Below are 27,805 nucleotides of genomic sequence, written 5' to 3' on the forward strand. Positions count from 1 at the left end.
ATTAAAAAACATTAGGAGGGACCCTAAGCAAAAAAAAAAAAAACAGTAAGAGAAACTCCAAGTTATATGCCAGACCCTTGTGGTCTGGTACAGGTTTTAAGAGAATAATCCCACGAAAAAAAAAATCCATTGAAAAAAGCATGAGGTCCCCCCTAAACATCCATACCAGACCCTTACCCGAACATGGAGCTTGGCTAACCAAGAAAGGTGGATGAGCATCCCCTCCTTCCTAAACCGCACCAGGCCACATGCCCTTAATATGGAGGGGGGGACCTTGCCAGGGGCAAACCCCACTGAAAATGCACCTTGTCCCCATGTTGATGAGGATAGGGGTCTATTCTCTACAACCCTGGCATGGTAGTTGTGGGTCTGTGGATGGGAGTCTGGAATCCCCTTTAACAACAAGGGGCACCCAGATATCTCTCCCTATGAATGGGGCACTCTTATGCCGCGTACAGACGATCGGAATTTACGACAACAAATGTTCAATGTGAGCTTGTTGTTGGAAATTCTGACCGTGTGTAGGCTCCAACAGACATTTTTTGTCGGAATTTCCGACCAACAAAATTTGTGAGCTGGTTCTCAGATTTTCATGCAACAAAATTCGTCATAAATTCAGAGCGTGTGTAGACAATTCCAACGCACAAAATTCCACGCATGCTCTGAATCAAGTACGAGACGGAAGCGCTCAGTCTGGTAAAACTAGCGTTCGTAATGGAGATAGCACATTCGTCATGCTGCAACATTTTTAATCTTTTAATGCAGCGCATTCTCTTCTTGTTTAGAATGCTAGAATAATGAAGTTGTTTTGCTGCTGATATTCACACAGAGTTCTGACAAACTGATTTCTTTATTATTTCTCGTGATCTCATGAATAATCTTTTTTTTTTTTGCCAGATCTCCAGAATAATGTTTTATTTATTTTTATAGTGATCTACTTTTTTTTTTATCAAGATCTGTTTTTTTTTTTATTTAATTTTTTTTTTTTTATAGTGTTCTACATAGTATTTGTTCTCGTTTTTGGTGTCAAGTTACCACAACACCATTATTATCTTGTATTTTTCAACCTCAAAGATATTGGTTGGTGTTGGTGTCCTTTGTTAATTTGGCATTGTCTTTTTGAGATGTACCTGCCTACTCACAAACAAACTGTCCTTTTTGAAATACATAGCCAAGTATTTGTGAAAATAATCTAGGCATTTATTAGGGGGCATAACAAAATAAAGAGGAAGGCAACGCTGGATAAACTGGTGAAATTGGTGAAGCATTTGTACCCCAGGGCACACATCAATTATTTTTTATTAGATTAATTTTTTAGATTCCGGATATACTGCTGAACCCAGAAGTGGTTCTAATGCATGTATTGACCAGGCTTAACAGCAAGGTCACACGCTCTAATGTGAGCATCCATTACCTAGATGGGAGCACCTGAGTGAGAACACATCATCCTGCTATTGGATCACCTTCACAGCATTTACCGAATCAAATGATTTTTGTGGAGCACTTATTGATTGTCATCATTTTGAACTTTGCACAGCACATTGAAGCACTTTTATTTCATTTATTTTGAGTATTTTGAATCAATTGCTTTTTATGATCCTATGGACTTTTTGTGTTTTCAACATACAGATATTTGTCACGTAATTGCACACTGACACTTTATTTTATTACTATATTGCATGGTTATTAATTTTTATGTATTGCACTATTTTCACTTTATAGGTATTTTTGCATAGCATAATACGTATATTTTTTCCATAAAGACTTTATTGAAAAAATTTGCAGATAACATCAGCAAACAAAAATGATTGCGTGAGCCCAATCAAGAAGTTATACATGTAGATTTCAACAGAACATAAAAAATAGAATATGTTTAAACATCTCTACACAGTGAGCTGAATCATAGATGAGGCTGCGGTGTTTGGGCGTTTATATCCTAGGAGATGGGGCATATAATAATAAAAACAAATAAATAAATAAAAATAGGAAAATAAGAGAAAAAAAGGGGGGGAATAAAAGGGAAAAGGAGACGGGGGCAAGAGATGGGAAGGGGGGGGAATAGTGGGGAGGGGAGGGGAAGGAGAGGACAAGGTTTAATGAGGAGAGGGGGTGCGGAAGTCACTAACTACCCTCTCTAGCATTCAGTGGTAAAAAATACTAAAATGCGTCACGCCAGTAGCGTGAGCCTGATTCTGTATATAAGGTCTGGGGTAATATGGCCCCAGTTCGGTATTAGTTTGCATTATCCAGGAGGCCTTGGTACGATTGAGAGCTTTTAAAGGTTGTGCAGGCTTCCCAAATAGCAGTGAATTTAGAAATATTATCTGAAGCAGTGTAGATCAGGTCCTCCATCTCAGTGACACGATTCATTTGAGTAACCCATTCAGCCATGGAGGGCAGGGATGAAGACCGCCAATGTACCGGTATGCACATCCTAGCAGCATTAATAATGTGCATTGTAACCAACTTAAAGTACTTCTTTTTAGAAATTTTAGTTAGATGTAGGAGATACTGTGCTGGGAGTAAAGACACCGTTGTTGTCAAATTGTGTACTTTATGCCAGAAGGGTTGGAGCCTTAGTAATCCCACCAAATTTTGAAAAATGTACCTGGTTCCTTGCCACAGCGCCAGCATTGATTAGAGACTGATGGGGAAAATTTATGGACCAAGTCCGGGGTTTTGAACCAGCAGGTATTCAGTTTGTACCCATTTTCCTGGACAGAAACATTCAGGGACCCTTTGTGAATGTATAAATGTATGCGGTCCCAGCTGTCCTCTTCTATCTCAGCATCCAAGACAGAATTCCAATAGGAGCGTTCTGAGCTTAACAGTGCAGAGGACTCCCCAAAAATGGAGGCATAGAGCATGGATATGACATGGCTTTGGGGGGTCGAGCTAGCACAGAGTGACCCCAAAACTGTAGGGGTCGTTGTGAAACACTTTTTGCAGGACGGATCATCTAGGAAGTGTTTAAGCTGGATATAGGGCCAGAATGGGAATAAGCCTGTGTCAGAGAGCTCAGCAAGTTCAGCTTGCCACATAAAGGGCCCCTTTGAAAAAAATGTTTGGCTAGCATTACAGTTTGCGGCCATTCAGATTTTAAAAAGGCTCTGGATAAGCCTGGGGGAAAATTCGGGTTATTTCTTACCGGAGTGATGGGGCACGATTTAGCCGAAACTGCGTGAGCAGCGCAAGCCCTGTCAAACTCTTGAAGGGTTGCACCAATTATAGGGTGGGTTAAAGCAACTGGAGATACATGCGTCTTTGAGAGCCAAGTGGTGTGGCGTAAGTCCGAGTTCGCTGTTAGGTATTCTAAAGTCACCCAAGCTTTACATCTGCTATGCACCTTCCAGTCGACAATTTGCGCTAAGTGTACTTCCCGATAATAGCGTTGCAGGTCAGGTAGGCCTATTCCTCCGCGTGCCTTAGGAAGCACCAGCTTCTTCCAGCTTATCCGTGGGGGTTTATTACACCTGAGGAAGGTTCTACATATGGACTTGTAAAATTCAAAAAAGGAAGGTGGTAGGCGTATGGGTAATGTTTAAAGTTTGTAAAGCAGCATGGGGAGGATCGTCATTTTAATGATGGAAGCATGCCCAAACCAGGAAATGGTGGATTTATCCCATTTTTGGAGATCATGATCTATATTCTGTAATTCCGTTTGGCAGTTTCTGCTGTAAAGCTCTGTTAGATCTGCAGGAAGCTGGATACCCAGATAGGTTATGGCTCCCGTTTTCCATTGAAAAGGAAAATTAAGTTGACAATTAGGGTTTGACACTCCTTTTTTTTCCATGCGAGGCCGAAAGTAACTGGCCTCTAATAACACATTTATAGGCCTCCCATTGTGTCATGGGAGAGACATCCTGCGTATTATTGCGACTAAAGAATGCTCCTACCTCTTGTTTATGCGCCGCTAGGTCCCCAGGGTCCGTAAGAAGGGACGCATTTAATTTCCAAAGTTTTGTGGAGGTGACCATATCGGGAAATTGTAGGGTAATTGTAGTGGGATGATGGTCAGACAGCGTCATGCTCTTGATCGATGCACTGTGAATATAAGGTAAGTCTGCTTGTGTTATAAATAGGTAGTCCAGTCTTGAGTACTTGTTGTGCGGAGATGAGAAAAAGGTATTGTCTTTGTCTCGTAAAAGGGGTAAAGGATCCTCCAGGAGTTGTGTAACGCTAGGGACGCAACCTGGAGCTTGATTTGGTGAAGGGCAGAGTAGAGGAGGGAGGAGGTGCCAGTGGGGGTATCCAATAGGGGTCAAGAGGTACGTTGAGGTCACCCCCCACAATTAGAAGCCATGACTGAAAGAGCGTGAGTTTCGAGAGAACCTCCGCAGAAATGTAACTTGTCTAGAGTTTGGGCAGTACACATTAACTAACGTTACCAGCCTGTTTCTCCATAGGCCCTTCAGGAAAATAAATCTTCCCTCTGGGTCTATTAGTTGGTCCTCAATGTCTAATGTTAACCCTTTAGAGAGTGAGATGGATACTCCCTTAGTCTTAGAGTTAGGGCAGGTGGCACGGTAAGCTTTGGGAAAGTAATTATTATGGAAGCATGGGGCAAAGCCCGATTTAAAGTGCGTTTCTTGAATAAAAAGGATTTGTGCTCTAAGTCGGTGTGCTTCTGCAGGATGCTGCTGCGTTTTTCAGGGATGTTTAGTCCTTTAGCGTTCAGAGAATATACTTTAAGAGAGAGGGGAACTGAGCGTGTCGAATTAAGCGACATGGTAGGTGTTGAGGCGTAAGTACACTGGGATGAGCTTATTAGTGGACTACCAAAGCCGTTATGTGCTGGAGAGCGCAGTGGGGGAGGAGAAGAAGGGAGGACAAGAAGAAAAGAGAAGAAGGGCAAAAGAGAAAGAGACAAGGAAGGGGGGAGGAGAGAAAAGAAAAAAAGGGGGGAAACCCCTTATAGAGAGAGAGGCGTGAGACCTCGAAGAGAAACTTCCGGAGGTGGAGACAGGCCTGCTCTTCCACCTAAATAGACCAGGAAAGGGTAATATTGGGATAAGAGGATGGGGACCCAGAGATTTTCAAAGGGGAACCAGCCACTCTGAGGTGGGATAAAAGTCTAACACCAGATTAATAGATAGTATCGACAAACCAGGGCTAACATACCAGAAGAAAAAAAAGTAACATACAAAACAGCATCAACAAACATGAGCCATGAGGGTCAGGAGGGAGTTCACTTAAGTTAGTACAGGTTTCATTCCTAGTCCACTCCCATTAAGCCCCAAAGGTAAAGATATACTTTATAAAGGAGATTCGGAAGTTCGGACTGTTGGAGGATTAGTTTCCCTCTAGCTCTCTTCAGCCGAGAGGTAGGTGCTATCGAGCACTGGCTTTCACGTCAATAAGCTGGGTTGTGGCCGTGATACCCTCGCAACTGTCTGAAGTTCAACTCACTTACATCCATAGTTAACAAACAGTACATTGTACAAACAGCCTAGCCTACCCGTCTGGCTGCCTCCAGGAGTTGTAAGCAGAGATGTCAATGTCCACAGGAGTATGGGGAGTCACTTGTACCTCTGGCAATTCAGTCCCCCGGGAAAAGGGGCAGGCAGCCGGAATAGTCCACCCTGAGATCTCGTAGGGCCCACCTCCCTAACGGGAGTAAAATCAGGCCCTGAGTAGAACAGTGACATCTCCACCAGCAACTTTGTTATATTGTCAGTCCATCAGGGGGGCCTTCCTTCTCGTCCACTGAATCGTGTGGCCCATGCTTTGCCATGAGTCACATGAAGCAGGCTATATTTTCCCCAGTTAGCATGTGCGCATTATTACCTCAATGATGGCAGACCCATTCAAAGCTACATAAGGTACCAACATTGCTAGAAATTTAAAAAAATAAGTATCTTACAGCAGTAGTGATGCAGCATAGTCACAAAGCCAAACTGTAATCTAAGTGACTTGATCCCCTACATGTGGGCATTCTTAAATTTGGCTCGGACAGGGCCTGGATTGCAAAAGAAGTTAGTTACCTGAGTCAGGTCCTTTGAACCCTGGAGCATAGCACATTGAGAGCTCACTGCAGCTTAGACTCGGCAAAGCAAAAAAAAAAAAAAAGAAGTATAATTATTGTGCGCCAAGGTCTAGAGCCTTAAAAATAGTTCATGGCAAAGGCCTCCTGGTTGCATAGGTGTTATGAAGCCAAATGAGAGAAGGATGATCGTAAGGAGGCAACAGCATGCAGGCTAGGTACAATTATGGATGATGCAACAGGATCCAACACACAAACAACATCAGTCTCACATTCGGTATCAGCAAGTAACACATCATGTAAGTTTAGGCGTCTGCATAAGTCCCAGTCCAAGGGAGATTCATATGATTGAACAGTAAACAGGAATTTTAGGTGGTGACGAATATGCCAACAACAATGTAGAGGGGTTAGAATATATGGTTACTCATATAATCTGTTGCTTTAGGCTCAGTGGCCTGTCTTCTGATATGGGGTCACGGTCAGCGATGTCATCTTGACCTCTTCTCGGTGAGTTGGAGGCAGATCTGTGGCATCTCTGGCAGTTGCGTTGCAAACAGGGGGGTCATCTCATGTTGGGTAGCAATCCAGGGTTCAGATTGCATGAAGGAGCTGTACCACTCTGGCACAGCAATCACAGGGATTCCCAGGGTGTCACAGAATGCTTGTAGATCCATCTGTCGCAGATAAACAAAAAGGAAACTTCCATGATACATAATATGTCTGTCCCATAAAGCGTTGAGAAGAGGACAAAGCTCTCTTTCATGCTGAAGCGTGATCACTGATAAGTCTTGGAAGATTTGTATGGGAGAGCCTTCATGCTGCCCATGATTGCGAGCTAATCGTATTATATCTTCCTTCTGTGTGAAGCTTAGCAGGCAGCAGACTGTATCTCTTAGTGGCTCACCTTCCCGTCCTCTAGGCCTAAGGGCCCTGTGATATCTTTCCATCTCTATGGGTGCATCTGGGGAAGACAAAAACAGAACATTCCATAGCTCAACTTGCCAAGGAGTGTATTACATATTGCCCACACCGCTGGTTGTAACTATGGGCCTTCTATTGTTTCAGGGATCCCCCTAAGTCACAGGTTGCGCCTCCGACCCCTATTGTCGAGATCCTCAATGTGGCTATGCATCTCAATGAGGTGCTGGGCATGTGTATCAGTAACTTTCTGTACTTGCTTTATCGCTGCTCCATGTGTCATGGCCGCCGATTCCGCCATCTCTACTCGCGATGCCACAGCCTTGATGTCAGCTTTCACATCTGAGATTGCGGCGGGTAGTGTGCTTTTTATGTCCATCGCCAATAGTTGCAGATCTGCCATACTGAGGAATGGGGACGGCTGCGGGACATAGCTGGTGGTGTTCGGGTGTCCCCCGAGCTCAGGTGCATTGGGCAGACTGATCTGACTAGCGTCAGCATGGCTGGAGGCCTGAATAGAGGCCTGCGAGTCCGCCAGTTGGGAGAGGAATATCACCGGGATAGTCCGGTTGAGCTTCGTGGAGGGGTCCGCCTGGGAGCGGGTGGCAGAGCTGCTTCTCCCAGCCATCTCCGCATGCGTTTGGCGAAGCTGTATCGCTGATGGAAGCTAGTATGTCAGCCTTGGATGCCAGAGCGCGCTGTTCAAGCAGCCATCTCGATCTGGTGCCAGGCCACGCCCCCAGCATAATATATTTTAGTATTCAGGCTCACACTTCTAAAAGCGCAGCAGATTTATATTTGATTTGATTACCTCTGCATGTTATATGAGACATGTGTAACGCTTGCAGCTGATTCAAGAGAGAAAAGAAAGGTTTCAGTTAGTGGAGGCTCACAGGACGTTATATATTTTTTAACACACATCAATTATTTGACAGGCAAAATTGGTAGCCTGAGGAGTCCATTTAATAGGGAGCACAATACGGTCCTGGACTCCGAGAGATCAGGAGCAGCAGCAGATGACGTGTATATCCTGAGGCTGTGGTCTTACAACAGCCTGAATCTTTTGTCAGACCAGACTGAACCCAGGCCATCACTCTCTTGTCTTCCTTACACGCTTCCTTGCATGCTTGCTTCCGGGCTGTGGCTCTGGTGTTGGAGTTATGGCAGGAGGTGGAGGAGGAGGAGGATGGTCCAACTCACACAAGTGGGTTTTGCTTCTGCGTTTGCCCCTCAACCCCTTATTTAGGGCCAGATAGATCACGTCCTCACAAAAGAGATGTTGGCCCACCTCCATTTCCTGCATTTTGCTGGCTACCATGCAGGCCTCTTGAAGATTGGGGGTGGTTCTGAGGGCCGCAGTAGCCTCCTGAATCAAAGAAAGCGCTGACTCATGCACGTTTCTCTCCTTCCTGGTACTTTTTTTAGAAGGGGGAGGGGAGGAACCTGAGATTCGGTCAGTCTACTGGGCCCGGCCACCTCCTGGCTGCCACTTTCCCCTGCCACCTCCCGGTTGCCACTTTCCACAGCCTCCTCCTGGCTGAGACTTTCCTGTGTATGAAAATGGGACATAGTTTTAGTTTATTGTTCATAAATCAAACACAATTTTTATAAATATGTTAAACAATCCTATACCTGACTCAAGCTGAGCTCCTCCACATCTTGTTCCTGGGTGGAAAGCCCAGGTTGGACTTCTGAAGCCTCATCTGAGGTGGAAGGAAGTGTGGAAGGAAGGGTTGAGAGTGATGGCCTGATTTCACTCTGGTCTGACAGAAATCGCAGTCTGTCGTAGTACCACAGCCTGGGGACATAAATGTCATCTTCTGCTGCTCCTGATCTCATGGAATCCTGGACCTTCTTGCGCTCCCTATTATATGTGCTCCTTAGGCCACCAATTTTGGCCTTCAAATAGTTGATGTTTGCCAAGGGATCTGCGGCTTCACCATTCCAGCAATTGATCCATCGCTGCCTGCCTCTTTCTTTTATTGGTATAAAAGAGGTGTTTCACCTGCCACAGATAGGGCAGCTCTCTGTATATATCAATGAATGGGGGGAGGAAGTCGTGATCATTGAATCGATCCATTTTCTCTGCAAGACACAACACAAGACAAACCCTAACGTCAGGCTAAACTCTCCTAATCTTGTCCCAATATAGGCCTCAATCTAGAAGCAGTATAGACCACTGATGCCACAAGTTCAAATTGTACCTTCGTTATCACGAATGGCACTTACGCTACTCCGTCCTACACTCACAGATCGTACGTACGACGCACGCGTGTTACGCTTTATATACACTGCGCATGCGTGAAACTCCAACTGCCCCTGACCTTCTTTTTATTCTATTCCCCTTCTCTTTCGGCGCAGAGGGAGAGCACATGGTGAAGAAAGTGCAAGTGCATGCAGAGGAGAGCAGCAATGAGGAGGACGACGAAAGCCCGGAGACACAAACGTCCCAATCCAGGAGATTTAAGGCCTCTAATATGTCCTTTGCAGAGATGGTGGAGATGGTGGACATCTTGAAGAGATGTGAGAAAGGCCAAGATCATAGCTAAAGTTGTGAAAAGTTTGCAGAAGAATTTTGGGGTACGGCGATCCAAGGATCAACTGAGGAAACTATGGTCAGACCTCAAATTGAGGGAGCAGGATCAGTACAGAAGAATCAGAGAGTGCTGCAAAAAAGTAAGTATTTTGTCGTGTGTTCCTATTATTACGTTCGTGCTGCTCCATGTGCTTTTCTTTACTGTTGTACAGTTAAAAAATGGCAAGTTTCAGGTTCGTGGGCACAGTAATTGTTCGTAGTAAACATTGTTCGTTCGCCCACTAATACAATGTTTTTGGCAGATGCAGGTTAACTACATTTGTTCATGCCTATTTGTATTAAAGACGTTTATTACATTGTTGTCTGGGTGGGTATGTAACTAGAATGAAATGCAAACTTGATTCAGTGTAAGGAGAGGACACTCAGCAGCTGTTTACACATCTGGACGCAGGAGCACTAGTGTGGGACACCAGAACAAACTTTTTAGGGTGTCCCACACAGGTGCTCCAGTGGATACTAGGGGTGTCTCCAAGTGTGAAACTTGCACAAAAAAGGTAATTATTTCAGCTTTCTAAAGGCAAAAAAACATGTTTCAGCTTGGAACTCTGCCAAAACAGACAATTGTAGGACACTTCAAGCAATGTTTCATATTCCTATTTCTGGCCTCAAATATCTGTGTGCTAAGTATACCTATTTTTTAATTCACATAGGGGAGAAAAGACTCGGGATGTCTGAGGTCACCAGGGACTCCCAACCTCCGAAAGAAGGGGAACTCTCAACACCACAACCTGAGGATGTGGAAGAAGGAGAGGTTTATGAAGTGGGCAAAATAGTGACCACAACAGGTGAGTGTCTGAGACTACAGCTTCAGGTAATAGATCTATGCCTGCATATTTAAAATACATGGTGTGTTTTTTTTATTTAAGGTGATGTGGATGTTGAGTACATGGCCTCATCGGGGAGATCATGGTGTGCAATCTTGATTTACAGAAGATCAAGGAAGACATCAATGATGTGGAAAAACGACTCAAAAACATCATTGATGTTTTAGGCAAAATCTAAAACACCCCAAATTTTTTCTACTTTGTTTGTATTTTTATTATTTTCACACATTTTAAATATTTTTTAGAAAGCCAAATTTTGAAGATTCACACAGTGTGTCAACATGTGCTATGTGCCATCACGGGATATCAAGGTATGCGTTTTGGGGGTGCAACCCCTTCCTCGCAACTAAAGTAGATGAGAGGAAGGGGTTGCACCCCAGAAACATGTCCATTGATCACCCATGATGGGAGCTAGCACATTTTGACATTAGGCATGGGATCAGGAGGGAAATCCCCATTTTGAGTCCCAATTTGCGTGCATCTTCAAAATTTGGCTTTTATAGGGGTGACATCACCCCATCTGATGAAGGTAATTAAACACAGTTTGGACATACTAATGTCTGATATTGCCTTCACTTTGTCAAAGTTGAACTTTGTAAGTTCCTGAGTTGTGTATGTTTATGGTTTTAAACATGCCCGTTTAACCCAAAAAAGGCTATTTGTACTGTCAAACCTAAAAATGTTATACAACAAATATGTTGGTTTGTTCAAAAACCTTTTTCTAACACACATGGAAATGTGCTTTGAGTAAAATGTTTTCTACTCAACAAAGTGTGGCGTCTTCTTTCAATACTCAATACCAGTTTTTGTAGTAATTTCGTGTTTACAGTGGCAATGGAGGTTATTTACTAAAGGCAAATCCACTTTGCACTACAAGTGCACTTTCAGTGCTGTTTCAGTGCACTTTCAAGTGCACTTTCAGTGCACTTGTAGCGCAAAGTGGATTTGCCTTTAGTAAATAACCCACACAGTGCTGTAAAATTTGCCCCAATCAGGCCACTTTGGGGACTCAAAACAATTACTTCATGGTAGTGAAAAGGATGTGTTTTTTTATCATTAATGCATTACATACATTAACATCAAAACATTGTGTGTGTGTAGCAGACCCACAACATAATAGCTGAAGAAGAGATTGTCACCTCATGTATCAACTAAATTATGTTTGCACTATTGAAGAGAATGGCCAAAAAGAAAATCCCATTGGAGAACCTAGGAGACAGCTAAAAGAAACACAAGCAGTAAATCAAATGAAATATTCTTTCATTTCAACCAAAAATGTTATTTTAAAAAAGTTTGTCTAACATTTGCTGGCATATCAATGGCCCCCCTACCCGCAAAGTATTCCATATATTTTTGATGGACCTCGCGGGCACTTTGGGGGGGGCAAGCCAGGACAGCCAGCTTCAAGCGCCGTCAGGGTTGTTGTTTATTTTGTAAATCCGGCCTCAGGTCCAACTGAGGCCACATAGTTTGTAGCATTTCTCCTGAGAAAGTTGTGTAGAATGCAGCATGCAAGTATTATATGGTTTAGCTTATATTCCGCCATGTTGATTGGCATGAGGAACAGGCGGAACTGGCTGGCCATTATCCCGAAAGCATCCTCCACCACTCTTTTGGCTCTGGCCAGTCGGTAGTCAAAAACCCTCTGGTCCGGGGTGAGGGTCCTTATCAGGGAATGGCTGCATCAGGTAATCACCCAGCCCAAATGCTTCATCAGCGACAAAGAAAAACGGAAGACCAGCCACGTTGTCTTCTGCACGTGGCAAGCCCAAGTCACCACTCTGGAGCCGTCCGTAGAACTTGGTCTGGGCGATGACTCCACCATCCGACATCCGGCCATTCTTCCCCACATCCACATAGAGAAACTTGTATGTCGCTGACACCACCGCCAACATCACAATACTATTAAACCCCTTATAATTGTAATAGTATGACCCCGAGTTGGGGGATGGGACGATGTGGACGTGTTTCCCATCAATTGCCCCTCCGCAGTTGGGAAAGTCCCACCGCTGGGCAAATTGGGAAGCCACAGTCTGCCATTCCTGTGGCGTTGAAGGAAACAGATTAGACACAAACATTCTTGGCCAACATAAGTATAAAACATTTATTTTAAGGAGTATTTAAAGACAAAAGTATAAGGTCCACTTATCAGATTCCTCACCCCCTCTGATGGCCCATTTCAAAATTTTTCTTGGGGGGAGATATTTTGGACAGGTAACCTTCTCCACTTCATTGAGAGCTGAATGCATACATAATGTGTGTCACTTTGGCCAGCCCCTCCTTACTTACACTATTGGCAGCCCACTGGACAGGTGAGAAGTGTTACAATACAAAAATATGAATACACACTGTACAAATTGAAGCACAATTTTAGATTCTGCAATTACCTATCAAGATAATAGGAGAACAAAACTTTATGTGCTTCATTAATTTTTTATTAAATTATTATAAACATACAAAATCTTATATATCATTCCAAACAAATAAATACAAAACACAAAAAAAAAAAATACATAACACATACAAGTACAAAAAGAATGGATCTATCCTATAACATCACTTCTCAAATGGCCTTATTTCTAAAAATTCATAATTTTAAAAAAATAATAAATTTAAAAAGATAGAGATACTACACCCTTGCATAAATAATGTGGATTACTTTGGCCAGCCCCTCCTTACTTACACTATTGGCAGCCCACTGGACAGATAAGAAGTGTCATAATACAAAAATAGGAATACACACTGTCCTAATTGAAGCACATTTTTACATTCTGCAATTACCTACCAAGATAATAGGAGAACAAAACTTTAAACAGTACCATTTGAAAGTATTCAGGCAGGACCTTTCACTATATGCTTTGGTGAATTCATCCATAAATCTGACCACAAATGAGGTAGGTATAGTGTGTATGGGTTTGGCAAAGTCAGCAGATTGGTATCGGCTGACTTAGAGGTTGGGGGGGAGGGTTCCAAATGAGTTTGGGCCCCCAAACAAAGCCTCTTGCACTCTGCCTGAATTTAAGGACAACAATAACATTTGTACACATTTTAGGAGGTGTTTAGGGTAAAACACTACTATGGAGCTGACAAAATACATTAAGTGACTAGGCTAGGTGTGTATGGGCCCAGGATAGCATGCTGGGGAGTTTAGTGAAGGCAAATATGCATGAAGGACAAAAAAGGACCATAAAAAAATTCAAGCATGCATGAGGACAAAGGGTACATTTACAGCATATTACATTCATGCTAATTAGGGAATAATTAAATAAATACAATACATTAGCAAACATTAAATACATAGATTGTGATGTTAAAGGGGAAAACTTACCCTAATATAGTCCTTCTGCAGGACCTGAATGATAGCAGAACAGGTCTCTGGAATAATGATCCCCAGAGCCTGGGGGAGATGCCAGTTGAGAACATGATGTCCTGCAGACTTCTCCCCGTTGCCAAGTACCGCAAGGTGGCGACTAGCCTTTGTTCAGGAGTGATGGCTTGCCGCATGCAGGTGTCCTGCTTCGTAATATAAGGGGACAGCAAAGCCAACAGATGGTGAAAAACTGGGTCCGTCATCCGGAGATAATTCCTGAAATCATTAGGATTATTCTCCTGGATCTCCCGCAACAAAGGCATGTGCGAGAATTGGTCACGCTGGAATAACCAATTCTTGGTCCATGAACTCCTCCTCCCCCTGTTCATGGACTGGACTTGGGTTAAAGTAAGAACCCCAACACCAAGCCCCCGCATAGCACGAACTCTATGACAAGTACATAACCGCAACATGGCTTCAAAACGGTCGGCTGGTCAGAACGAACTAACAGAACGCACTGAAAATCAGAAAGAACTTGAGAAGAACGAGCTGAACATCAGAAATGAGCGGACAAGAACGCACTGAAAATCAGATACGTACTAGAAATAGCACGCACCGAAAAACAGATGCGAACTGACTACACGCACTGAAAACCAGATACAAACCCACAAGCACAAACTGAAGAGTAGTAACGATCGGAAAAGCAAGAGGGTGAAAAGCGTGAATCGTCTCACACCAAACTTCTACTAACACGAGATTAGCAGAAGGAGCCCAAAGGGTGGCGCACTGGCTATTGAACTTCCTTTTTCTAGTACCTTCGTACGTGTTGTACGTCACCGCGTTTTAGCTGATCGGAATTTCCGAAAACATTTGTGCGACCGTGTGTATGCAAGACAAGTTTCAGCCAACATCCGTCAGAAATAAATCCACAGTTTGGTTGTCGGAAATTCCAATCATCTGTACACGGCATTACAGTTTTTGACCAGTCTTTTAATCAAAAAAGAAAATAAATTACCACAATGTACATGTACCATTAGTCACAATATCCATGTAAATCCATGTTAATCATGATGCCCAATATCTGCCAACCTACCAAAAGAGAAAACACTTTCATGGATCATCCACTTCAGACACTTACAACCACTGGGACAGGATTTTGTGGAAGAGGGTCTTATCCTCATCAATTTGCATTCCCTTTGGCAAGGTACCACCATGTTAAGGGCATTTGGCCTGGTATTGATTAGGAGGAGGGTGCACGCTACATTGGATCTTAATTGCTGGAAGTTGTGACTGACAGTGGATGTATTGTACATTATGGGGCATTTTTATAAATATTTCTATTAAAGTGGTTGTAAACCCTGCACGCTTTGTTAGATTTTACCTACAGGTAAGTCTATAATAAGGCTTACCTGTAGGTAAATGAATATCTCCTAAACGTGCACATTATGCTATTGTCTTGCAGGGTTTTTTTTTTCAGTGGTTTACTACCGCTTTAAAGGACTACTACTGCCTTTGTTTTTATTCACACTGTGTATTTTTTTGTGCATGAACTATGTTCTCCTTATTCTTTTACATAGCGGGTGGAATCTGGGTGCCCCTTTCTTGGTAAAGGAGCCTTCCAGAATCATATAAGCCCCCAACAAACAGATCCCTAAAACCACGGGCCAGGGCCTCATCAACATGGGGACAAAGTGCTTTGCCATGGTTGTCCCCTCTGGCAAGGTGGTTCCCCATGTTGAGGGCATGTGGCCTGCTATGGTTCAGGAAGGGGGTAACACATGCTTTTTTATGTTTTTGCATGGATTCCCCTTAAAATCCATGCTAGACCAGAAGGGTTTGGTGTGGAATTATTTGTGAATTTCACACATTTTTTTCCATATGGGGTACCCCATTATAATCCATACCAGACTCAAGGGGTCTGGTATGTATTCCAGGAGTGTGCTTTTTTTTCATTTTTGCTGTAGGATGTGGTACAGCAAAAGTGACATTTACAAAGAAAACTAAATGATAAATTGCTGGTAAATGACTGCTATATATTTTGGGGGACCTTTTAGAGAGGTCTGTGTCTTTTTTTTTCTTAAAGAATCAAGCAGGGAAATATCATTTGCTGGCAATTTAAAACACTTTTCTCTTTAAAAAATCACTGATTTTGGCTGAATGAAAACATTTCAATTTTCTTTTCCACTGGTACTCTATATACATTGGTACATGTTCCCCAGGACAGTAACCACCCCTGTGCTATTTTATGACAATTCCTTGCCTATGGGGCCAGAAAAGGATAATTTTTGATTTGATAGATTCAGCTCCTATTGATTTTGAATGGGTCAAGGTTTAGCATAAAAATTGCTTTTAAGTTTGCCAAACCGTGCTTGAACCACACCCAGGAAAAGTTCGGCTCATTCCTACTCATTAGTAATGCCTTGCCATCACCTTGTAGAATGTGTTGTAAAATGTAGGGAGAGATGAAACTGATGTGATGCTCCCCAGTCAGTCATTAGAAAGGACACAGGACAGCTTTTGGTGATGTTTGCCATTGTTCAATGATACCAGGGGAAAATTTTTTTATAAGAAATTAGAGACTTCTGTGGTACTTTATCAGTGGTTCTTAACACTTTCCCGCCCGGCTGTCAATCTTCTACAGGGAGGGGCCTATCGTCCATGTAAGTGGAAGTCATATAATGTCCTCCCAGAATGTGCCGCTCATGCATCCACTGGACACAGCCGATGACTGATCACCATACTGCCCTGCTGTCAGTATCATGTGATTGTTGTGACCAATCACAGCAGATCACATGACAAAAGTAAACAATGGATGACTTCCTTTCATGCCATCCATTGTATAATAGTATGTTGCTAGTTTGATTGGTCACATTGATCACATGGTATAGACAGGGTCAATCACAGCCCATCTGTACCATATGATTAATTTTGGCCAATCACAGCTCAACAAAATACACTGAATTGGTTTTATTCAGTATAAAGTGCTGCTTATACCAATGAAATTCACTGGTTTAAGCAATCAGAATGTGTAAAAAAAAAAAAAATCCTGATTACATAAATAAAAAAGAAAAAAAAAACTAAAAAAAAAATATTTTTTTTACTGTCACCAGTCAGTGTCCCTGATCACTGCCACACCAGTCGTATGATGATGCTGTACTGCACTGGTGACAGTATGTAAAAAATTGGGTAAAAAAAATGTTATTCAATCTCTTCATGACAAAAAAATTACAACTTTAAATAGCTCGCCATGCTTCTTACTAAGTACATTTGACTGTCTACTTTCCAAAAAGGGGTCATTTGGGGGTATTTGTACTGTCTTGTCATTTTCAGGGAATGAGATAAGGTGTCATCAGGATTGATCAATTTTCAGATCCTTATACCATAGTTCATGGACTCTATAACTAAATAATAAAAAACACTGATTTGGGTTATTTTCACCAAGGAAATGTAGCAGAATACAGTTTGACTTAAACTTATGAAAAAAGATTATTTATTTATAAACATTTTTAACAGAAACGAAGACAAATTTTTGGTCTTTTTTTGTTTATTCAGCAAAAATAAAGAACCCAGTGGTGATTAAATATCACCAAAGGAAAGTTCTATTTGTGTGAAAAAATAATAAAAATATCTTATGGGTACAGTGTTGCATTACCACGCAATTGTCATTCAAAGTGCAGCAGCGCTGAAAGCTGAAAATTGTATAGAAATGGTTAAGCATGACTAACAATGTTTGTTTTCCTTTTCACTTTATAAAATCACAGACAAAATATTTGGAGGTCCACTTCTAGGTTTTGTTTACATTACCATACCCTGCCTCAGATGGATGTTTTATTGGCCATCTACATGAATTTAAACCCAAAATCTATTTTTAGTATGGTTGGCATCAGGCCTCAAGGGCTGCAGTTTTCCTAAAGAATTTTTTGTGAATTTGTTGTAAAGTTTCTTACCTGGAGATCCTGCCTGTAAGAGTATTTCTGCTGCAGGCTGACAGCATTAAGACACAGCCTCACAATAAACATTGTCAGCCTGGTCTGTGAGCTCCTTCAGATGGCTCTTGGTCTACTTAGCTGATAGGCAGTTAACTGAAGACGTGCACCAGCATGCTAACAAGACTGCTGCAAATTTTGAGGAAGTGGCTGAAGCTGTATGAATTTTGGCCAGTTCCTGAACCAGACAAAATTTGATTAGTGGATGTCTTTGTTGGCTCCCACCCATCTGACATCTTTTGATTAAAAAATCAAATTAGCTGGGTGGAAAACTGTCAGCAAAATAGCTGTAACCAATCAGATGCATCCAATTTTAAGGTATACAAAAGCCCAGCAGGGGATTTGTGCCTCGGCCTTGTATGGCGTGGTTGCAAGAATCTTTTGGATTCAGGCTGAATGAAAAATATCAGTATATGGCCAACCTTAGCATTGTCAACCTGCAGCAGTTTTTGCCTTATAGTCCCACAGAAAAACCGGAAACTTTGAATGAGCAATTTCCCTCCCACATTTTTAAAAAGGTGGGAGTCACTCAATCTAAAATTCCTAAGGGTGGGTCTATGAACTGTGTGAGTAACTAAAATAAGAATCATTTAACTTATACAAGTTTCCTTTAAACATCTAAAATCCTACTACATATCAGTATATATACATTTAAAATGCAGTGTTCTTATTAATATCCTAAACAAGAAATATTGTAATGTAAAAAAAGAACTTATATTCTTAACTTAACATATATAAACTTTGTGTCTTTGGAAAAGGATGTAACCTTATCTCTTATGATGGGGGAGGTGAATGGTCAACTCATTCTAAATTATTGCCATATGTCAGCTCTCCGCAGAAATACATATGAAGCTTATAACAGCATAAACTTTTACGAGTATAAAAACCTCATATAACTTGACCTTTTCCATACACAGAAGATATATATATTTATGTATATATTTTTATATACATACAATTAAATTATTATAAGAACTCATTCATTCATAAATTCTGATATTCTAACATTTCCCTCTCAAAATGATAGGATTAAACAATCTTATCATTTTTTAAATCCATATCTAACTCTAAATCCATTTATACCTCAAATATATCACATCCGTATCCATCCATACAATTAGATCTTAAAGCGGGGGTCCACCCACACCGCCAAAAAAAAAAATATTAAAAGCCAGCAGCTACAAATACTGCAGCTGCTGACTTTTAATACATGGCCACTTACATGTTCCAGGGTCCAGCGATGTCGGCAGGGGATGCCGAGAACCCGCTCGGTTCTCGGCAGCTGCCGCCGCCATCCTAGGTGAGGGAATCAGGAAGTGAAGCGTTACGGCTTCACTTCCCTGTTCCCTACTGCACATGCGCGAGTCGTGCTGTGCGTCCCAAGTGGTCCCTGCTCTCTCCTGTGAGCTGTGTGTTCCCAGCAGACAGCGCGGTGGGGACGGGAAGTGGCGTAGACTCCCATGGGAGTCTATGCCGGAAGTGGGTGCAAATACCTGTCTTAGACAGGTATCTGCACCCCCCTCCCAGCTGAAAGGTGCCAAATGTGACACCGGAGGGGGGGAGGATTCCGAAAAGCGGAAGTTCCATTTTTGTGTGGAACTCCGCTTTAAGATAATTGAATTGAATATATATTTTCAAATTTAATTCTATATAAGGAAAAGTGAACTTCATAAACCTTTTGCTTCATATACCATAAAAAAATATTTTCACCCTTAGTATTTTCTTTTTCTTTTACCAAATAAATCAATCCCCTAATTTAATAATTCATAAATGTCACATTGTTGTACAATACTTTGAAATATAGATATCACTTCAGAAATGTGTTTCATATTTTCCCTCCAAATTGTTTTTAGCATAAATCTATAATCCATAAAACCTTTCTAATAACCTTGTCAAAATTAAACATAAATTATGTTCTTAACTTCAATTTGTTCATATATGTGAGATGATTTCAAAACTAAATACATATTACAATGTAAATTTAATCCTATCTTGTTTATGTACCTTTAAAAAAATGTACTCTATCTTAATTAACACCAGATGTTCCTCCTAACTAGAATGACTCTATTGTAAGGATGTTTAACACTTTCAACTCTGAAAATACACTATATATGATTGTAAAAATTGATGTGTAAAAAATATCTCATCTTGATATGATAAACATGTCCTGTCACATAAAAATGATTATATATATATATATAAACTGCAATATATCTGATTGATAAATTATTTAATCAGTAGTCAAAAAATCAAAAGTCCTTTGTTTTTAGAATTTCCTCTCTTATCAGAGAACCTTGAGAGTTTTTTTCTTCTTCTTCTTCTTCCTGCACTCTGTAAAGTTGGAAAAACTTTATTGAACATTAAAACGACAACAATAATTATAACGAATGAATCTCTTCTGTCAATTCTTCTCCCAGAACTGATATTCTTAAGCTTCAAGATTTTGTTTTCATATGGAAGGTCTAGAAATATTAAATTTCTTTCTTTTGGTGACTTACAATTCAGATCCTGTAATGAAATGCAGTATCATTATATAGGAAAATACATTTTATATATCATAATCCTAATATTTTATCATGACATGAAAAACATATTTTAATAATAACATTTCTAATTACCTTAATTTGTTCTATTTTTCTTAAATTGACCTATACGCCTTAATATATTATTCTGTGTATTTAACCTTTTCATGACTAAGCCTATTTTTGAAATTTGGTGTTTACAAGTTGAAATCCGTATTTTTTGCTAGAAAATTACTTAAGGCCCCCAAACTTTATATATATATATTTTTTAGCAGAGAATCTAGAGAATAAAATGGCGATTGTTGCAATATTTTATGTCACGCGGTATTTGTGCAGCGGTGTTTTAAATGCAACTTTTTGGGAACAGGGACACTTTCATGAATTTTAAAAAAACCAGGCAGTAAAGTTACCCCAATTTTTTTGTATAATGTGAAAGATGATGTTACGCCGAGTAAATAGATACCAAACATGTCACGCTTTATAATTGCACACACTTGTGGAATGTCGACAAACTACAGTATCTAAAAATCTCCATAGGTGATGCTTTCATTTTTTTTACAGTTACCAGGTTAGAGTTACAGAGGAGGTCTAGTGCTAGAATTATTGCTCTCGCTCTGACGATTGCGGCGATACCTCACATGTGTGATTTGAACACGGTTTACACATGCGGGCGCGACTTCCGTATGTGTTTTCTTTGCTGCACGAGCTCGCAGGGACGGGGCGCTTTAAAAAATGTTTTTTCTTATTTATTTTATTTATTTTTATATTTATAAATTGTGTTTAAAAAAAAATTTGATCACTTTTATTGCTGTCACAAGGAATGTAAACATCCCTTGTGACAGTAATAGGTGGTGACAAGTACTCTTTTAAAGACCCCCGATCCCTCCTTTGCACTTCAAAGTATTCAGATCACCGAAAACGGCGATTCTGAATACTGTATATTTTTTTAAAACCGTCACCATTGGCAGACGAGTAAACGGGAAGTGACATCATGACGTCGCTTCTGTGTTTATGATTAGGAGGCTGGAATCAAGCTGCTCACGGCTTCGTTCCAGTCCATCCCCAGCCGCCGGAGGCGGCCGATTGGTGATCGGAGGCCTGGTAAGAGCGGCGGGAGGCGGCGGGAGGGAGTGACATCCCCTCCTGCTCCTCCAGTATAACAGCTGAGCGGCTTTTAGCGGCATCGGTTGTTATAACTGGATAGCCGATCGCTGGCCCCAAAAAACAGTACCGGGATAATGCCTGCAGCTGCGGGCATTATCCCGGTATAACCCCGGAAAGCCGAGTACGCACATCTGCTTACGCTCAGCGGGAAGGGGTTAAATTATAACAGGACGCAATTTCTCTTTTTTTGTCATGATATAAAACCTTGTTTTCACAAACAAAGGAAGGTTTTAAATTAACCCCAGAAGACTATCCATTCAATTCTCCTCTATAAGATTTCAGAGTAATGCGTGCTGTACTGTACTTCTAGCATTTTCAATTCAGCATTTTCTGTAGAATTTTTGCTGAATAGCATAACCATTCTTTGGGTAACACATAGAAAGACCTGTTGAACAATTGTTAATATTATTGACACATCCTGTCTCAAAGCATCTCTCAGCACTTGTTCTAACAATACCATTTACAGACTTTCTGAATACATTTAACTGAGAATTTTCTGTTATCACATATACCTCTATTGGTTTAGATTGTAAAGTTTTAAAAAATGGGCAATATTTGTCATATAATTCTCCTGAATGAATTCTCTTTAAAAGAATTTTTAATGACAGATAAGGTGTCTGTACTAGATCTCACAATATTTTCTGTTACTTTGACTGCAAAATAAACACTTAACAATTGCTTCATATTTGTGTCAAAAGTCTTTTCCATATTTGTCAAACCTCTGGAGAAAAAAACCTATTATCTCCGGTTCACCATCTATTATCTGAGACAAAATTACTGAAATGGAATTCTCAGATACATCAGTAGACAATAAAACAGGCATAGATATTCCAATTTTGATTGTATGCAATGAGGGAGCTTTCTGCAAGTCTTTTTTCAACATTTCAAAAACATCTGTATGGGTTTGAGTCCATTGATCAAACACAACATCTTTTTGTTTCAGAAAATCAAATAATGGTTTAACTTTATCATCATATTCCTGTAAAAACTCTCTGCAACATTTTAATTCACTCAAAAATTGATATAATGCCTTGTAAGATGTTGGAACTGGAATAGCAGAAATGTTTCTAACTTTTTCATGTGATAACTGTCTCTGTCCATGACTAATTTGCATATGATGAAAATTAACTTTATCTTTCATTAAAGTGGTGTTCCGGCCAAAATTATAGTTTTTAATTAAAAATACTCATATAATACACAAGCTTAATGTATTCTAGTAAAGTTAGTCTGTAAACTAAGGTCTGTTTTGTTCGTTTATAGCAGTAGTTTGTTATTTTATAAACTTACAGCAGGCTGTGGCCATCTTAAGTGTGGGCATCTGAAGCCAGACTGTATTTCTTCCTGGATCTCATCCTTGCAGATCTCGCACATGCTCAGTGCAGCACAAGCAGTGTAATAGGTTTCAGGTCAGGGTTTCCATAGCAACGGCAGTGTCAGAGGAAGTTTCCGCCCCTTCCCAAAAGGCATTGCAAACAGGAAATAATGCGATGAGCCACGGCTAGGGAGGAGGAAGTGAAAAATGAATACAGCATATATACAGTAGGTGCTGAGAATTTTTTTTTAAAAATATCCAATTCGTTTGCAGTGCACAGTTTAGTGAGGGATGCTGAAGAGTTGTAAAAGTGGGTGGAACTCCACTTTAACTGTACTGACTCTGTGTTCAGTTTCAGTCCTGCTGTTTGTAACAGAGTAAATAACTCAGTCAACAGAGTGACATGTTCCTCTGTATTTTGTGTAGACAGCAAAATTTTGTCCACATGCTGGAAAATACATTTTGGTCTAGAAAATTTTGATAAAACTTTCTCCAAGCACTTGTGCCCTATCCCGTCACTGATTTCCAATCCTGGAATTATTCTCGTGAATGCATAAGTTTCTTTATTAAAACTGAAGGCAAGTTTATAATGACAGCTATTCGTTAATGGTACTGAAAAATGACTATTGGATATTTCCAGTACTGAAAATACTTTGGCCTTGGCATCCATGTGTGACATTAAATTTAAATTAGGAACATTAGGTTTGTTATTTGTAATGCATTTATTCAGTGATCTTAAATCAACTGATAAAGAATACGACTCATCGGCATTCTTGATAGGCCAAATACAATTATTTACCACTGATTGTGCCTTCTTTAATTTTCCTTGTTGTAAAAATGATTGTACAATATCAGAAACTGGACCTATTGATTCCTGTGGCAACTAATTTTGAATTTGGGGTTCAGGTTCTCTTCCCTCAATTTCTATTTCAATATCTTTAAACAAACCTGTATCCATTTTGTTCTGACTCCAAAGACTTTTATGTGCTCTAACCGATTGTTCCAATTCGAGATTGGTTCCTGTATGTGGCCATTTAAAATCTGAAGACATGTCAGCGACATGTCAGCGACATGTCAGCGACTGCTGTATGAATACTTCCAACATTACTGTACATGGAAGAATCTATTAACATAGATTTGGGCCTAGATGACTCTTTCCATATAGTAGAATTAATAATCCAGGGGGCGCATGCGCGGCGCGAAACTGGACGGAAGCAGGGGATAAGAGCTCCGCAAAGACCGGAGACACTGGGGCTATTAGCAGCACTACGATCACCGAAAGACCCCGCACCCCTGGCGGAACACACAGCGCATGCCGGGCTCAAAGTTCCTCCGAGGCAAACCGGCCCAAAGATCTCTTACCAACTATTTACTGAGGGAGCAGGGAAGGATGTCCCAAAATGGCGCTCAGCCGGACACAGCTCCAGCGTGCTCTAAGACTGCAGTATCTTCCCCGGAGCACTCAACGGGTGACAGTGAGTACAATGCACAGCTCACAAAGGCTGAGCTTGAAGACAGCCTCACTTGCATGTATGACAAGCTTGCTAGAAAATTTCAATCTGAACTTCACAAGGCCACAAACACCCTGTCACTAGAGATAGCTGCCCTGGGTTCTAGAACAGATCTGCTAGAAACTAAGCATGATGAGCTTACTCTTTCTCACGCAGACCTAAGGAAAGATCACGAGGCCCTCACTGAAACTGTACAGCTTTTACAAACCCACCTCGAGGACCTCGATAATAGAAATAGGAGGAATAACTTGAGAGGGAGAGGGGTCCAAGAAGCTGTGACTGATCTCCCAGGAGCCATACAGAAGTTGTTTCAGTCGCTTCTCCCTGAAACCCCTGCAACATCTTTTACGTGTGACAGAATTCACAGGGCCTTGCTCCCTGCACCTCCTCCAGATAAACCTCCCAGGGATATTGTGTTATGCCTGAAGGATTGCTTGATAAAAGAAGAGATCCTCAGAGCCTCACGCAACACACCTAATATACAGCTGGATGGAATCACAATTCAGATATACCCCGATCTGTCATCCTACTACCCTTGACAAACAAAGGAGGATGAAAGAGATCACATCAGTGCTCCAAGCCGCCAGGAGTAGGTACAGATGGGGCTTCCCCTTCAAGCTACAAGTACCGCACAACGGTACCACCTACACGGTTACCACGATCCCGGAGGGGAAAGATCTGCTGGTGAAGCTTGGTCTCCTGGATGCAGCGGATCACCCAAGACTGCCTTCCACCCCACGCCCGTCGGCCATTTGGGCTACACCGTCTCCTAGACGAGATCACCGCAATCAACATTAGACTTCTTTGATCCCACAGTGACAAAGGAGACAGCCATATTGCCCACATGTTCAGAGGCCCACGTTATGTCTCTACCCCAGGCGGAAGTTCTCTCGTGCCCATTTGATTGTTCCCCCACTCCAGTCAAGTCGGTTCAGGCCCATTGCTCCTGAGACCGGATTCCGAGCAGACGCCGGACTGAAGAGACAGTCTTCGCGACTTGATTGGAGTTCTGGACCTATTGGTCCGTATTAAGAGGTTTTGTTTGGTCAGGTTGATTATGTCTCCCCTGACCCCCATAGTTGAAACACTGTTTTTTGCATTCATAACTGACTATTTCGAGATTTTGCAGAAGTTACTGCAAGAATTTTTATTTTTGTTAGTTTTGTTTATGAGTTTTTTACTGCTGCTCACACGATTTTTTTCTAGCAGGCTATACGGTATTCACTCAGTCATGTTAAGCATGCTTAAAGTAATATGGTATGATTCATGTGCGATTTATACTATCAGTCTTTCAACACCTAAAGTCACAGCAGAGGATTTTGCTAGCTATAGACTTGGTCTGGCAAGGTGTCCTGGACTTGTGTGTAAGTGTGCGCCTCCCTGTTCCTTTAAATTATGGGTCTGAAAATAATTTCCCACAACCTAAAGGGTTTTAACTCCCCAAATAAAAGGAGAAAAGCCTTTCGAGCATATAAGAAATTGGGGGCGGATGTCCTACTTCTGCAGGAGACACATTTCTCCACCCAAGGCCACCCACAATATTTTGATAAAGCCTTTCAACAGGGATATTATACTACATATCAGTCCAGGACGCGTGGAGCCGCTATTTTTATAAGAAATACGGTAATGTTTGATCTACAACACATATATAGAGACCCAGATAGTCGATTTGTGATCATTCAAGGGTATATCCAGGGAAAGGGCATCACCATAGCCTCTGTATATGCACCTAACGAAGCTCAGGCTTCCTTTTTTAAAAGGTTTTTCCTAACACTTGATAAATTTCACTCTCCCCACGTACTGATAGGTGGTGACTTTAACCTGGTCGCACACTCAGACCTTGATAGGAGCGGTGGGGGTAGGTCCAACAATGTCTTTCCGAAATCACTACAATACCAACTGAAAACCCACCAACTATTGGACACCTGGAGAGCTCATAATGTGGGGGTCAGGGAGTATACTTTCTACTCCCACCCCCACAACAGCTACTCTAGGCTCGACTACATATTCTCCACAGCTGTATTGACTGCTAACTCCACCTCGGCTAGAATTCATGTGTGTCCGTGGTCAGACCATCATATTTTGTCATGTACATTTTCTCACATTGGTCTTTCCAGGGAGGCGGTGCCTGGAGGATTAATGACTCCATGCTCACGGACCCAATAGCAATATCCCAGATAACAGGGCACATTACAGAATATTTTGTGCATAATGATGTTGGGGAGATTTCCCTGGCGTCTTTGTGGGCAGCACACAAGGCGGTACTGAGAGGAAGGCTTATACAGCTTGCCTCGGAACGTAAAAGACAAAAACTCTTAGATATTACTTCCCTCTTGGCTGACCTAGATAAACTTTATCACCAGCATTGTTGGACCCCTACGCAAGAATTGCTGGAACAGATTAATCAGAAAAGGAAAGCACTGGATGCTCTTTTACCAGAGCATACAGAAAAATCACTCCAGTGGTCCAGGGCTCGTTTTCTACTCTACAATAATTCGGCTTCGACAATGTTCGCAAGGAAACTGAAACAATCACAACAACCCACACACACCTATAGACTGAGGGACAAGGCGGGACACCTCACTTCCCACCCAAATTAGGTGTTGAAAATTTTTACTAAATATTATCAAACACTACTAGCAGACCCTCGGGGTCCTTGTACACCATCATCACAATCATGGTTGGAAGCCATCTCCCTTCCTAAGCTGATTGAGGAACAACAGCAGGCCCTTAATATTCCCTGCACTGAAGAAGAGGTAGCCTCAATTATCTCCACTTTGAAACCCTCCAAGGCCCCAGGCCCTGATGGCTTTACAGCCCTGTATTACAAAAAATTCTCAGGTATATTAACCCCAAAATTGACTAAACTATTTAATAAAGTTCTAGCTGGAGACTCATTCCCCACAGATATGCTTATGGCCAACATGTCACTGATCCCGAAGCCAGGGAAAGATCACTCCCCCCTCAAAACTTTAGACCTATATCGGTCATTAATAATGATTTAAAAATATTTAGCCACCTTTTAGCAGATCGCCTAGCATCTATTATCACAACACTAATTTCCCCAGCTCAAACGGGCTTTATCCCTACCAGGCAAATAACCGATAACATACGTCTTGCGACTAATGTTATACAAGACGCAGACTTGCACTCAAGAAAAGTCTTGATGATGAGTCTTGACATCAACAAGGCTTTTGACAGTGTCCTCTCGCCATATTTAGACACATATCTCTCCACATTCGGGATCCAGGGAGAGTTTGTAAATGGTTTCCGACCTCTCTATCACCTACCACAGACTAGAATCAAACTACCAGGCTGCTCTTCTGAATACTTTTCCCTGGGGAGGGGAACTAGGCAGGGCTGCCCACTTTCCCCTCTCTTATTCGCCCTAGCGATAGAGCCCCTAGCTAGACACATTAATAGTAACCCCAATATTAAAGGATATATTAGTAACAGTCAAGAAATTAAACTGAGCCTCTACGCTGATGATGTCCTTATGTTCCTAACTGATGCCTTAATCTCCTTGCCCAACCTGTTCACGGCATTAGATAACTTTACCATTGTGTCTGGATTGGGTGTCAACCCCTCTAAATGTGTGGCTATGCCTATTAATTTACTGCATCCCTTAATATCTTCCCTAAAAAGCAGCTTTGACATCTCCTGGAATATGGAATCTCTA

General features: G+C 41.5%; 1 protein-coding gene and 1 long non-coding RNA gene across 3 annotated transcripts in view; both read left to right on the forward strand.

The window, feature by feature from the left end:
• LOC141139846 (probable cation-transporting ATPase 13A4) overlaps nucleotides 1-27,805 on the forward strand; it is a 268,626-nt gene that overhangs the window by 168,063 nt on the left and 72,758 nt on the right. The window lies entirely within an intron of this gene.
• LOC141139847 (uncharacterized) lies at nucleotides 9,043-10,280 on the forward strand. Its single transcript, XR_012243818.1, has 3 exons — nucleotides 9,043-9,156; nucleotides 9,263-9,577; nucleotides 10,148-10,280. It is a non-coding gene; the product is annotated as an uncharacterized lncRNA (long non-coding RNA).

Source organism: Aquarana catesbeiana, linkage group LG04 (assembly GCF_042186555.1).
Source record: "Aquarana catesbeiana isolate 2022-GZ linkage group LG04, ASM4218655v1, whole genome shotgun sequence".
Lineage (NCBI taxonomy): Eukaryota > Metazoa > Chordata > Amphibia > Anura > Ranidae > Aquarana > Aquarana catesbeiana.